Source organism: Phoca vitulina, unplaced genomic scaffold (genome assembly GCF_004348235.1).
Source record: "Phoca vitulina isolate PV1807 unplaced genomic scaffold, GSC_HSeal_1.0 scaffold14, whole genome shotgun sequence".
NCBI lineage: Eukaryota > Metazoa > Chordata > Mammalia > Carnivora > Phocidae > Phoca > Phoca vitulina.
Genome location: NW_022589717.1, coordinates 6,613,336 through 6,627,713, shown reverse-complemented (window position 1 = coordinate 6,627,713; position 14,378 = coordinate 6,613,336). Strand labels below are relative to the sequence as shown.

Genomic DNA, 14,378 nt, shown 5'->3' with positions numbered 1-14,378 from the left:
GCCGATGTCAGAGAAGTTACTGCCTGTGGTTCTCTTCTAGGATTTTTATGGTTTCAGATCTCACATGTAGATCTTTCATCCATTTTGAATTTATTTTCATGTATGGTATGAGAAAGTGGTCTAGTTTCATTCCTTTGCATGTTGCTGTCCAGTTTTCCCAACACCATTTGTTGAAGAGACAGTCTTTTTCCCGTTGGATATTCTTTGCTGTTTTGTCGAAGATTAGTTGACCATACCCTTGTGGGTTTATTTCTAGATTATCTACTCTGTTCAATTGATATAGGTGTCTATTTTTGTGCCAATACCATACTATTTTGATTACTACAGTTTTGTAATATAACTTGAAGTCTGGAATTGTGATGTCTCCCACTTTGCTTTTCCTTTTCAAGATTGCTTTGGCTATTCAGAGTCTTTTGTGGTTCCATAGAAATTTTAGGATTGTTTGTTCTAGCTCTATGAAAAATGCTGTTGGTATATTGATAAGGATTATATTAAAAGAGTAGATTGCTTTGGGTTGTATAGCCATTTTAATAATATTTGTTTTATGGAATGTCTTCCCATTTCTTTGTGTCATCTTCTGTTTCTTTCATCTGTGTTTTATAGTTTTCAGAGTATAGGTCTTTCGCCTCTTTGGTTAGGTTTATTCCTAGGTATCTTATTTTTGGTGCAATTTTAAATGGGATTTTTTTTTTTAATTTCTTTTTCTGCTGATTCATTATTGGTATAGAAAAATGCAACAGATTTCTGTACATTGATTTTGTATCCAGTGAATTTACTGAATTTGTTTATCAATTCTACTTTGATGTATTCATTTTTTAAATAGATGTTTATATAAAAATCTGATCTGCCAACTTAGTGTTTTCCACCAATTCAGGATGCAGAAACCTTCATGGGCTTCATAGTCTCTCGCTTAGCTGCTGCTTTCATGGGAACCTTTGAAACAGCCAGCCATTGCTGTCTAAAAATGCTTGCTTAGCCTCTTTTACTTCCTTGGCATCCCTGATGGCTTGTTCTTGTTGAGCTTTCCTAACTTCAGGTTTCTGATTCCTCTTGGCCATTCTATCAGCAAGAAATGGCACCAATGATGGCCTTCTGGAATTTGACTGCACAGCGGCTTTTTGTCTTTTGGCTTTCCTCTGACTGTCCTTTTCGTATTTTCTTCTGTAGAGGATAGTCCAGTTTATCTGCTGAGGAGTCCTCTTAGAAAGGAATGCCAACTGGCATTTTGCATTAAGAAATTGGGAAATCTTCCTGTCAGTCCTGGTGTTGGGCCTCCCATATCTGGGGTAGATCTTGTACCTGCTCAAACTGCATAGCTCAACCTTCGTGGCTCTGGCAGCCAGGAAGAAGGAAAGATGGTGAAGAACTACTTTGATGCCTTCTTAATCATTATTTTACATTGAAATCTCAAGTAACATTTAAAAAGGGTTAGATCTTTTTAGGTTTATCAGAAAGGGGCAATAGATTTAAAAGAAGGTTGAGAAACAAATTGTAGACAGCTTCTCTTAGCACAATATGATGTTTTGTTTTGCAGATGAAAGCACTGGAGGATTCCTGGGCATACAGAATACAACTTAATCTTTTAAGTTTTTATTTATTCACGGGGGGTGGGGAGAAGTGCTGTTTCTACTTTGGAAATGAGGCATATTTGGAACTATTTTTTTTCCTTTAATCTTGATAATATGATGGGCAATGCCTGCATTTGATAACTACCACAGAAAATGAGGCATTTAGGGCAACAGCATGGGATCAACAGGGCAGCTTCTCCTACAGAATCCTTTGAGAGCATTTGGGACCTTGAAAAAGTGCAAGAAACTTAAATCTAAGCATACCAGCAATCCCATGGTCCATGACTAATTGCTTCTATTGATATTTGATGGCCCCAATACTTTGTCTTCTCCTTAAGCTACTAACATTATCATGAATTTACCTCACCCTCAGCCTGCTTGTTATCCCCTGACCAAAATCTTTAGTGACCCACCAATATATTTCATATTGAGTACATGTTCTTCAGCCTGGTATTTAGAGCCCTCCATAACTTACCTGCCCCATGTAACCTCTCATGAGTTCTTATTCCACTCTCTATACTTTAGTTAAACCTATCCAATGTGCTTTTTTTCTAAGATTATACTACATTTTCTCACCTTTGCATATTTTCTCCTTCTGTTCCATTTACTAGGAATACCCTGTCCATTTCCATCTGCCAGAATTCTATTAATCTTCAAGATGCATCCACACACCAAATTCTTTATTAAGACCCCTCACTGTTTGGCTGTGACACTCCCTTTTTCTAATTATACATTTAGCTTATGTTTTCTCCAGGTTTTATGACCTGCCTTATGTTATAGTTATTTTATATTTTATATTCTGTACTTGAGGACAGAGGAATATCTTTCCCATAAAATTTTATCTTTTCATACAGTGTCCAAAACAGAGCTTGACTTATAGAAGGTGCTCAACAAATATTAGTTGAATTAGGGTTAACTTCCCAATCTATCCATGAATTTCCTACGGACTTATCTCTCCAGTATTTAGTACAGTTTTAGAATAATGAAATTGCCTGAAATTACAGACTACCCGAAAAGCAGGCATACTTTTAAAGATGTGTACTTCAATTATTCTAAAAATCTGCTTTTAAGGAAATGTTTTACTCTCATTCATAGCACAACCAGAAATAAAATATTTTTTGCATCATTTTCTTACTAATATGGGGTGATTTCAATGACTGTTTTTCAACAGCTCTGGAAACCATATTGTAAAAGAAATTGTTACAGAGGAGATCATATTTTGTATTGGAACATTATCATTCTCAAGGACTTCAGTATACTATTACTACCAATATATTTTTAAAAAGTAAGTCTATAAATTCAATAACTCTTAATAGTCATATTTCAGACTTTAAGTATACTCTTGGTTATATGGAATCATCTATTCTGAACTTCCTCAGTTTATTAGGTGAAGAACTGAGATTCAGAGAGGGTAAGTGACTTGCTCAAGGTCTTAACAGCAGGTCAGTGGCAAAGCAGTGAGGAAAACTCAATTTATTTATTTATTTATATATATTTTTTATTATGTTATGTTAATCACCATACATTACATCATTAGTTTTTGATGTAGTGTTCCATGATTCATTGTTTGTGTATAACACCCAACTCTCAGTTAAATAGTTTCTTCAGGATTTCGTAATATCTTTTTAACAAAATATACAAAATGAGCTTAAAAGCACTTGACCTATTCATTATACCAGGGTTTGACATGATGTGCCATGAAGTGTAAATATAACTCATTAGATAGTCCTGTAGTTTACATTTTTTTAAAATTTTATTTTATTATGTTATGTTAGTCATCATACATTACATCATTAGTTTTTGATGTAGTGTTCCATGATTCATTGTTTGTGTATAACACCCAGTGCTCCAAGCAATACGTGCCTTCCTTAATACCCATCACCGGGTTAATACATCCCCCCACCCCCCTCCCCTCTAGAACCCTCAGTTTGTTTCTCAGAGTCCATAGTGTCTCATGGTTCGTCTCCCCCTCCGATTTCCCCCCTTCATTTTTCCCTTCCTACTACCTTTTTTTTTTTTTTTTTTAACATATAATGTATTATTTGTTTCAGAGGTACAGGTCTGTGATTCATCAGTCTTACACAATTCACAGCATTCACAATAGCACCTACCCTCTCCAAATGCCCACCCCCACCACTCCAGCAACCTTCAATTTGTTTCCTGAGATTAAGAATTCCTCATATCAGTGAGGTCATACGATACTTGTCTTTCTCTGATTGACTTATTTCGCTTACCATAATACTCGCTAGTTCCAACCACGTTGTTGCAAATGGCAAGATTTCGTTTTTTTGATGGCTGCCTAATATTCCATTGTGTATATATATATCTTCTTTATCCATTCATCTGTTGATGGACATCTTGGCTCTTTCCATAGTTTCACTATTGTGGACATTGCTGCTATAAACATTGGGGTGCAGGTGCCCCTTTGGATCACTACATTTGTATCTTTGGGGTAAATACCCAGTAGTGCAATTGCTGGGTCGTAGGGTAGCTCTATTTTCAACTTTTTGAGGAACTTCCATACTGTTTTCCAGAGTGGCTGCCCCAGTTTGTATTCCCACCAGCAATGTTTAAGTGTCTTACCAAGTTAATTAATTGAATTAAAAAATATTTGTATTCTTTTATTTCCTTTGTAGTTATTTTTATTTTTAACCAGTGGATTTGGAGACTATGTATAGAAAAATGTCCTATTTAGCATAATGTATTATAAAATAAGTGGCATATTTGGACAACAAAAAGTGAATAAAATATCCAAAAAATATTTTTTGAGAGATAGAGTAGTTCCCCAATCAGAAATAGACACTGACAAAGAAATGAGATGTCTTTTTTTTTTAAAGAGAGTTTTTTTTTTAAGATTTTATTTATTTATTTGACAGAGAAAGACACAGCGAGAGAGGGAACACAAGCAGGGGGAGTGGGAGAGGGAGAAGCAGGCTTCCTGCTGAGCAGGGAGCCCGATGTGAGGCTCGATCCCAGGACCCTGGGATCATGACCTGAGCCAAAGGCAGACGCTTAACGACTGAGCCACCCAGGTGCCCCAAGAAATGAGATTTCATTTATTTGGGAAATAAGTAAGCTGACGCCAGAGTGCTTAACCATACATTACTTGATTTTTTCCCATTTATTCTCTTATTATGATTAATTATGCAAAATCCATACACTTAATGAATTATTCTTTAAGGCTGATGGGTATTTCATGCTGTATGAAACTTTCAGCTAAAAATCTGTATTGTAGATCAGAGCCATCAGGGGAATTACTTCAATTAAGTTAATCCTTCTAATATATACATAATATATGCTTGTGATGTGATCTGGAATCCATTTTTGTCATAGAAATAACACCTGAGATTTAAAAAATATTAAGACCATTAAAATATGTTACTTATTTTTAGAACTTGGAAAATTGCATAAATCCTAGGTCTCACTTACAGATTGTCCACTTATTTGCGTGGTATAAAGTTGCTTAACCAGAGAATGGGGTTTAGTCATGTGTGCCCAATGGTTCCATTCCAAATGTACAACTATTCTGAAAGTGAGTTATAGGTTTATATCACACAAATTTACTTGGTTACTGCCTAAAACTTAATTTTGACCATCTGGTCAACATAATAAAATGGATATTTATAAAATATATAATAACCTAAGTGCAGTATAACTAGTTTCACCATTGATTCTTACTTTTTAAGTGCATCTGAATAAAGAATTCTGAACCTCAAATCCCAGATAGTAACTATATTTCTTGGTCCTGAAACAATTTCTCCCTCTTTTTCTCCCACCATCCCACTTAGTTCCGGTCTTTTTTTTTTTTTTTTTTTTTGTTTTTGTTCTTTTTGCATATTTTTTTTTTTTTTTTTTTTTTCATATCGTTTTTTTTTTTTTTTCTAATGAACTGTGGCCTCTTTTATTTTATTTTATTTTATTTTTTATTTTATTTTTTTTTTAAATGTTGAAAGCCATTGAAATTTTATTACGGCAACATAACCTCACCCAGTGGTTGTCCAACTTGAGCATGCATTAGAATCACGTGAAGATTCTGTTAAAAGGCGATTGTACAGGTTTTACACTGTTGGGCCCCTTAGAGTTTCTGAATTCAGTAGGTCTGGGGTGGGGACCAAGAATTTGCATTTCTTTTTTTTTTATTTAAATTTTTATTGTTATGTTAATCCCCATACATTACATCATTAGTTTTAGATATAGTGTTCCATGATTCATTGTTTGTGCATAACACCCAGTGCTCCATGCAGAACGTGCCCTCCTCAATACCCATCACCAGGCTAACCCATCCTCCCACCCCCCTCCCCTCTAGAACCCTCAGTTTGTTTTTCAGAGTCCATCGTCTCTCATGGTTCTTCTCCCCCTCTGACTTCCCCCCCTTCATTCTTCCCCTCCTGCTACATTCTTCTTCTTCTTTTTTTCTTTCTTAACATATATTGCATTATTTGTTTCAGAGGTACAGATCTGAGATTCAACAGTCTTGCACAATTCACAGCGCTTACCAGAACACATACTGACAATGTATTTATCAACTGGTAAATGTGGCATTTTGCTGTAGTTAAGATAGATGATATTGAAAGATATTAAAAAACTCCCAGAATTCAAAAGTCATCACAGTCTTCCCTGCTCCCCTGTCGCCCTCCATTCTTTCCTTTTTTCCTCCCTCCCTTCTTTCCTTCTGTAATTAGTTATTGAGCACCTACCATGGAGATCTACACATGAATAAGATGAAGTACCATTTTTCCAGAGGTCCAGGGTCTTGCCCTCAATGTATATTGAATTCCTCAGTTCACCTGTGGGGAGGTTGTGAAGCTTCTGGATTTTAATCAAGATTTTTTTTTTAAGATTTTATTTATTTATTTGACAGAGAGAGAGACAGCAAGAGAGGGAACACAGCAGGGGGAGGAGGAGAGGGAGAAGCAGGCTTCCTGCTGAGTGGGGAGCCCGATGTGGGGCTCGATCCGGGACTGTGGGATCATGACCTGTGCCGAAGGCAGATGTTTAAGGACTGAGCCACCCAGCCGCCACTTTAATCAAGATTTTAATCATTTTATAGAACACCTCTTTCCAAAGTCTTTTCTTCTATTTCTATTTTTTTTTTTTTTTTTTTTCAGAATCCATGTAAACCCTAAAGTATGTCAGAATAGGGAGAATTTTGTGGAAAGTACCATTGGTGGAAAGGGCTTTCTATACCAACTGCTATTTGCAGCTCAAACTGCTTATCAAAGGGAAAAAAGATGGACTCATTCATTCAGCACATTTACTAATGTTTGCAGATCATGACATTGGATACTTCAAACACTAACACATATCCACTTGACTTCATGTGGATACCTTATAAGCAATTCTATTTTTAGTAACCTCACTTTTGCAGTCCAGGCTTAAATTTCTAATTGCCAGTTACATAGTGTTATCTGTGTGCCCTACAGGCATCTCCAACTTGGTAAGACACTTGACTTCCTCAACTGTGTCCACCCTGGGGCCATTTAAGCTCTAATTCTAAAGGAATCACATTTATAAATCATCTCATGGTGGGTTATTTCTTATCTTGCTCATTATTTTATGTAGATGGAGAATTCTCATTTCATAATCATTTCAAATGCCTGGAACCATCCACTTCAGAAGACAGAAGGAACCCTATGAATAGTCCAGTTCTGTTATCTGAGGCCAATTTTTTTTTTCTGAGGCCAATTTTTAATAGACTTCTGAAAACCTTCTCTTCAAATCTGTAGTTGTTCTTAGGCACTGTAATGGACATACAGTAGCATACCTGATCTAAATTTATAAACAATTATATACACTCTATGGAAAAACAAAAAACTGGGGTGCCTGGGTGGCTCAGTTGGTTAAGCGTCTGCCTTCGGCTCAGGTCATGATCCCAGGGTCCTGGGATCAAGCCGCACATCAGGCTCCCTGCTCTGTGGGGAGTCTGCTTCTCCCTCTGCCACTTCCCCTGCTTGTGTTCCTGCTCTCGCTGTGTCTCTCTCTGTCAAATAAATAAATAAAAATCTTAAAAAAAAAAAAGAAAAACAAAAAACTGACTAAGTCTTTCTGTGATATTAATATCCTGTTAAACTTTCTGGAATAAGAGTAGCACACATGACTTTATAAGGAATCAGTTTACATACTCTTCCTCAGCGTGCAACTATTATTTGTTATAGCATTTCCTCATCAATCTAAAGTCATTAAAAACATTTTTTATATATAAAAGTTGGTAAAGTCTGAAAAGAGATTATAAAGAATAATTGAAAAACTATAAGGGTCCATATAAGACAAGATGAATGAGGAGTATTAAAAAGGTAATATGGAATGAATAAGTCATGGGAAAGGGAATCCAGTCAATGATATTGTAATAGTGTTGTATGGTGATGGATGGTAGCTACACTTGTGGTGTGCACAGCAAAATGTATAAACTTGTGGAATCACTATATTGTACACCGGAAACTAACATAACGTTGTAAGTTAACTATACTGAAAAAAAAAAGGTAAAAAAAAAAAAAGTTAATATGTGTTTGGGTAGATATGTGTATATACGCACATAGGTGTGTGTGAAATCTTTTTGTCTAGGTTTGATATTACATTATAAATAGAAAGAGTCCATTTAAATAATCAGCCCAATGGAAAGAGTGGTATCAAAGGAGTCCTTGGATTGCCTGGATAATGAAGTGTTAGCTGAGACTCTTTGAGCTACTGCCAGCATTGCTGGGGAAAGATCGGGCCATCTTAGTTACACTTTGTTCAGCACACAAGCCGAACAATGCCACCAATATGGCTGGTTCTGAGTGTAATTTTTATTTTCTTTTCTTTTTTTTAAAGATTTTATTTATTTATTTGACAGAGAGAGATTGAGCACACAAGCAGGGGGAGCAGCAGAGGGAGAGGGAGAAGCAGGCTCCCCACTGAGCAGGGAGCCCGATGCGGGGCTCGATCCCAGGACCCCGAGATGATGACCTGAGCCAAAGGCAGACACTCAACTGACTGAGCCACCCAGGTGCCCCTGAGTGTAATTTTTCTTACCTTAGCTGTAAAACAGGTCTTCAGTCAAGCATGATTCCAGCTACTTGCTCAATTTTAGGCTATGTGAGATTAGTCGGCAAGAAAGACATCACCTAATTATTTTTAAAATCATGGAGAAAGTTATAAGAAGAAAGCGACAGGAATAGTAATTTGGACTTTTTGTTGGGTGAACGTTTTGTCCTAGTATGTATACTGAGAACATTAATGTATCTGTCAGTGTTGGACCAGAGAAGCAGAACCAGTAGGATATAGATATTAAGAGATTTATTGGCTTGTGGGTTCTGGGGTTTGGCTAGGCAAGTCCGAAATCTGTGGGGCAAGCCATCAGGAAGGACAGGCTGGAACTTTCGGACATAGTATGTGCAGAAGCTGTAGTCCATAGGAGGAATTTCTTCTTCTCCCAGGAAAGCCTCCGTTCTGCTTTTCAGGCCTTTCAACTGATTGAATGAGGTTACCCAGTGTATCTAGGATAATTTTCCTTACTTAAAATCAATTGATTATGACTTTAATCACATCTACAAAATGCCTTCAGAGCAACACCTAGATTAGTGTTTAATTGAATAACGGGACGGCCGGCTAGCCAGGTTGATGTATCAAAAAACCATCACATTGGTGGCTCAGTCAGTTAAGCACCTAACTCTTGGTTTTGGCTCAGGTCATGATCTCAAGGTCCTAGGATCAAGCCCCTTGTCAGGCTCCATGCTCAATGTGGAGTATGCTTGTCTCTCTCCCTCTGCTCCTCCCCTCCCCCCCACCCTCCTCATAAATAAAATCGTAAAGAGAAAAAAATTACACTGACCTAGAGAAAATAGCTTAAATACAGAAAAATCTTCATGTGCAAATCTTCTCACTTTCACTAAAAAACCTGGAAACATGCATAATATTGAGTAATATGTAAGTGCTTAAGTTATGATCCATTTATATGATGGATATTATGTTTTTAAAACAATGTTTTAAAATTATATGGAGGGGTTTAACAATTTTTATAATGTTAACTAAAAAATCAGGAGATAAAATATGTGATTATAACTTTTTAATCATTTGAATGGGAAAAATGAATATTCAGCAAAATGTTAGAAAAGATATCTTGGGGTGGTATTGCTACTACTGATTTTTTTTCTTTCTACAAATTGCATTTTTCAAATTATCTCTAAGAAGCATGTATTACTTTTATAATAGGAAAAAATAACATTCTAAAAATGATTGTTCTGAGTTTTTAAAATATCATGCTGGACACTTTATTTTTATCAAGTCAACTGATTGTCTAATTTTTTGCCAGTAAATTTGTAAATTTATTATTAAGGACATTTAAACTTTTATGCCACAGTCACTACCATAATAGGGCAGGAATATATAACTTTCTTGGTACCCTTTTATGAAAGGCAGGAAAAAAAATAAAGGTCTCAGATTTTAGTGTTTCTTTATTACAGGTGAAAACAGGAAATTCTCAGGCTAACTTATTTGTAAATATTTATTCTGCTTTAATAAAACCTCAGGAGGGATGCCTGGGTGGCTCAGTAGGTTAAGCATCTGCCTTCGGTTGGGATTGTGATCCCAAGATCTTGGGACTGAGTCCCGCATTGGGCTCCTTGCTCAGCAGAGAGCCCGCTTCTCCCTCTGCCTGCCTAACTCTCCCTGTTTGTATTGTCTCTTTCTCTCTGACAAATAAAATCTTTTTAAAAAAAATGAAATAAAACCTGCAGGAGAGGGGCACCTGGGTGGCTCAGTCGGTTGATTTCCTCTCAGGTTGTGATTTCGGGGTCATGAGATAAAGCCCTGTGTCGGGCTTTGTGCTCAGCGGGGAGTCTGCTTGAGATTCTCTCCCTCTCCCTCTCCCCCTCCCCCTGTTTGTGTGCTCTCTCTCTCTCTAAAATAAATAAATAAATCTTAAAAAAAAACCTGCAGGAGAAAAGTTCAGAGTTATAACAGATGAACTCCTTAGTGCAAATTCTACTTTATTAGAATTGACAAAAAATTCCTTGAAGTGGATTGTTATTGCAGGTATGTTCACGTAGAAAGGTTGTATGTACCCACTTTAGGATATTTCGTATTTCATTTTAAGTGAAAAATGTACAACACAAAACTGTATATTCTGTATGATCCCAACTATGTATAAAGTGTATGTTAATCTAAGTGTGCATGCCTGTGCATGTGTGTATTTGTGTGTATGTGTGTGTGTGTGTAATACAATAAATTGTTAACAGTGATTATGTGTGGGTGGTAAAATTATTGTTATATATTCTTTCTATGTTTTCCAAACACTGCAGTGCATTACTGTTATAATCATACAAGCACTCTTTAAAAATAATCTTTAAAAATTCACATAACTTGGGGTGCCTGGGTGGCTCAGTCAGTTAAGCATCTGCCTTTGGCTCAGGTCATGATCCCAGGGCCCTGGGATCAAGCCCCGCATTGGATTCCTTGCTTAGTGGGGAAGCCTGCTTCTCCTTCTCCCACTCCCCCTGCTTGTGTTCCCCCTCTCACTGTCTCTCTATTTGTCAAATAAATAAATAAAATCTTAACAAAAAGTTTTTTAAATAAAAATTCACGTAACTTTTCAAAATGTGCATATAACTTTTTTGGTATGCATCTGGTATGTAAAAATAATCTATAATGTATTATGTAAAAAAAAAAGAGCTTTTGCACTTTGTAAATGGGATGCAGAAAATAATATAGGTGGAACTCAGGTTTTTCGTAACAAGAACTAAGAATATTTGGTTTATAACAATGCCTTGTAGATAAGCATTCAATAAATATTCAGTGAATGAATGATGTCCACATGCCCCTGTGTGTGTGACGTGCCGCCTCCTTCCAAGCCTATTGGCTACTCTGCACTACCCTTTACCACCTCCGATCACCACACTTCTCTGTTTCCCCACCTAGGCTGAAAACTTCTTGTGGGCCGGAGCTGTTTCAGATACATCCGTTGTTTCTGGTACCTAGCCCCAAACTTAGGACATAGAGGTATCCAGCAAAGGGTTGCTGAAATAAGCCATTGTATCTATCATTGATAAAATGGTAAATATAAGAGAATGTCTATAAACATAAGCATTCTTTCTCTGACTGCTTTTTTTGTTTGTTTTCAACACCGAGAACTCTTATTTGTTGGAGTAATTAGCAGGAACAGTGCAGAAAGAGTAAAGAACCATAGGACTAAACCGTAATACTAGGAATTCTTTGAAAAGGTGTCTTTCTGCCAGATTTTGACCCCTCTTTATGCCAGCAGGAACATAATAAAGTCAATTCTCTATTTGGGAGCACATCTGAAAAGAATTCTCTTTACAAATTTTCCTTGGACCTGGAATTAAATTTACGACACTTGCTAGACTATTAGAGCAAAATAAACTCAATTCCTGATTGTTACCTTAAAACTTAAGAAAAAAAATCAGAAAATTTTATTGTGAATAAAAACAAAAGTGATTGTATTTCTATATTATGGGTTAGTCCTTAATCTTCATTTAGTTCAAGGTGAAGAAGACTAAGAATATCAAAACCCATTTCCCCTCCAGCTTTCTGTTCAAAGAGGAGCAGGCCGCCCCTTTAAGGGGAAAAGACAACAGAACTCCAAGCAGGTAACATGGAGATGGGCTTCCACATCTCCTCAAGACTCAGCTCACAGTTTTCTCCTCTTTACTTCATAGCAGGACCCCCAGAGTTGAGAGTCTTCACAAAGACTTTTGTGTGTATGTGTGTGTGTGTGTAATACAATAAATTGTTAACAGTGATTATGTGTGGGTGGTAAAATTATTGTTATATATTCTTTCTATATTTTCCAAACACTGCAGTGCATTACTGTTATAATCATACAAGCATTCTTTAAAAATAATCTTTAAAAATTCCTAAAAAATTTAGGCTGAGTAAATTCTGGCCCAGCCTAAAATCTCCTGCCACTCTTTCTACAACCAGTCAAATGTATGCTTGAATTAAAACTTCACCATCTCACTAAAACTAGAAAAAAAAAAAAAGGGAAAAAATGTGCCTGTTAGTTGAAGTAATCAAGGCTCCTATTAGATTGTATACATATTTTTTTAGAAAGGGAATAACAGATTACCCTTTTAATCTTCGATCCACTCTTCATGGGTCTTTATTTCTTTGTTTTCTTCCTCCTTCCTTCCCTTTTTTCCATTCATTCATTCAACTGTGAAATATTTACTGAGTTCCTACTATATGCCAGTCATACTTCTAGACTCTGGGGATCCAGGTAGGAACAGGAACAAAATCTTTTACATTATGGAACATACCTTATAGTGAAGGGCATGAATAAGAACAAACATATATGTAATATATGGGGCAATAAATACTGAGGATATAGGGATAGAGACCAATAACATGGAGGGTTGTGGTCAGGGAAAGCCTTTCTGACGGGAGAGTTGCATGAGATGAGGGAGCAGGACCTGTGAACATCCAAGGGTAGGATATTCCAGGAAGAGGACATAGCAAATATAAACACCCTGAGTTGGGATTATGCATTGTGTATTCCGTGGGATAACAAGGAGACTACTGAGGCTGGGGAGGGCTGGGGAGAGAGAGTGTTGCAGGAAATGAGCTTGGAGAGGTGAGGATAGGGGAAGAGATCATTGTGTTTGAATGTGTATGTTCTGTACCTCATTGGGTTAAATGGAAGTTGAGAACTCAGTTGTTAGTTATGGTGACAGGCATTTGGCCATGATGATCTTATTTATCTGAGAATAGTTTACAAGTGAACAATATATATATTTTTAAAACCAAACACACTATGATTAAATTATAAGTGTAGGGGCAGATTTTGTGCTTGCACAGCATTTTAAATGTAAGACATTTGAATTAAAATTGAATTAGAAGAAATTGTAGTAATCATCAGGTAACATCCTATTTCACAGATGAGTCAATTATGATTTAGAAAGGATAATCATAATAATACAATCATATTTATAACATTCTGTGTCAAGCACTCTGCTGAGGGCTTTATACATTGAATCCCCATGGCAACCTGTTGGGTAGGCATTATTACCCTCATTTTAAAGATAAAAACATCCAGGCTGAGAGAAGTAAAGTAACTTAGACAAGACCAGAGTCCCAATAAATAGCAGACACATGATTCAAAGGCAGTCAGTCTTCCTCTCCACTGACAGTGACATTGCTATAAACAGAAGTTTTCTGACAATTAATGTTTTTTTGTTTAGATACTAAAAAAATTCAGTATCCAGGCTCCTTGAGTTTTGGGACAAGGCCTTCTAATTTCCCTTTGCTTGATTCCAAAGCCTGAGTTTTTGACCATTATACTCTACTGCTTCTAAGTGATAATGTGTTCCAAGTTGATAGTTGGAACAGATGGGTCTCAAACCACAAACCAAAGCTGTTATATTCCCAGTTTGGTGTTCTTTACAGGATGCCACTCCACTCTTTGACCCAACTCTTCCAACCAGTAAGCTCTGGACCACTCAGGAAGGTGAAGGGATGTTGAAGCCTTTCTCTCTTAGTTGCTGCCACAGTCCTGCCTTCCAAACACCAGTTCCTCTGACAGGACCAACCATGAGTGATTACTTGAATTTTGGTCAAGGTCAGCTTCACCTTTTTCACTTGCCCTAAATTATTTTGGATGTTGGTCTAGGAATGTTTCCAAATTAAACTACACAGAGATAGGGAAAATAATTCTATCAGTAAAAAATATTTTTTTTCTGAAGAGTTATTAACTAGGGGAGAAACTGGAGGAAAGACAGAGCACATTTAATGGAGCAGATCATACTGTTCTGCCAGAAATTCTTCCTTGTTTTTAATTCTTTTCTTTTCTCCAGAGACAACATTTTAAAGAACATTTAG

The 14,378-nt window shown here is 36.6% G+C and overlaps 1 pseudogene; it reads right to left on the bottom strand.

The window, feature by feature from the left end:
- Window positions 1-852: 852 nt before the first annotated feature.
- Window positions 853-14,378, bottom strand: part of LOC116637303 — a 30,244-nt pseudogene continuing 16,718 nt past the window's right edge.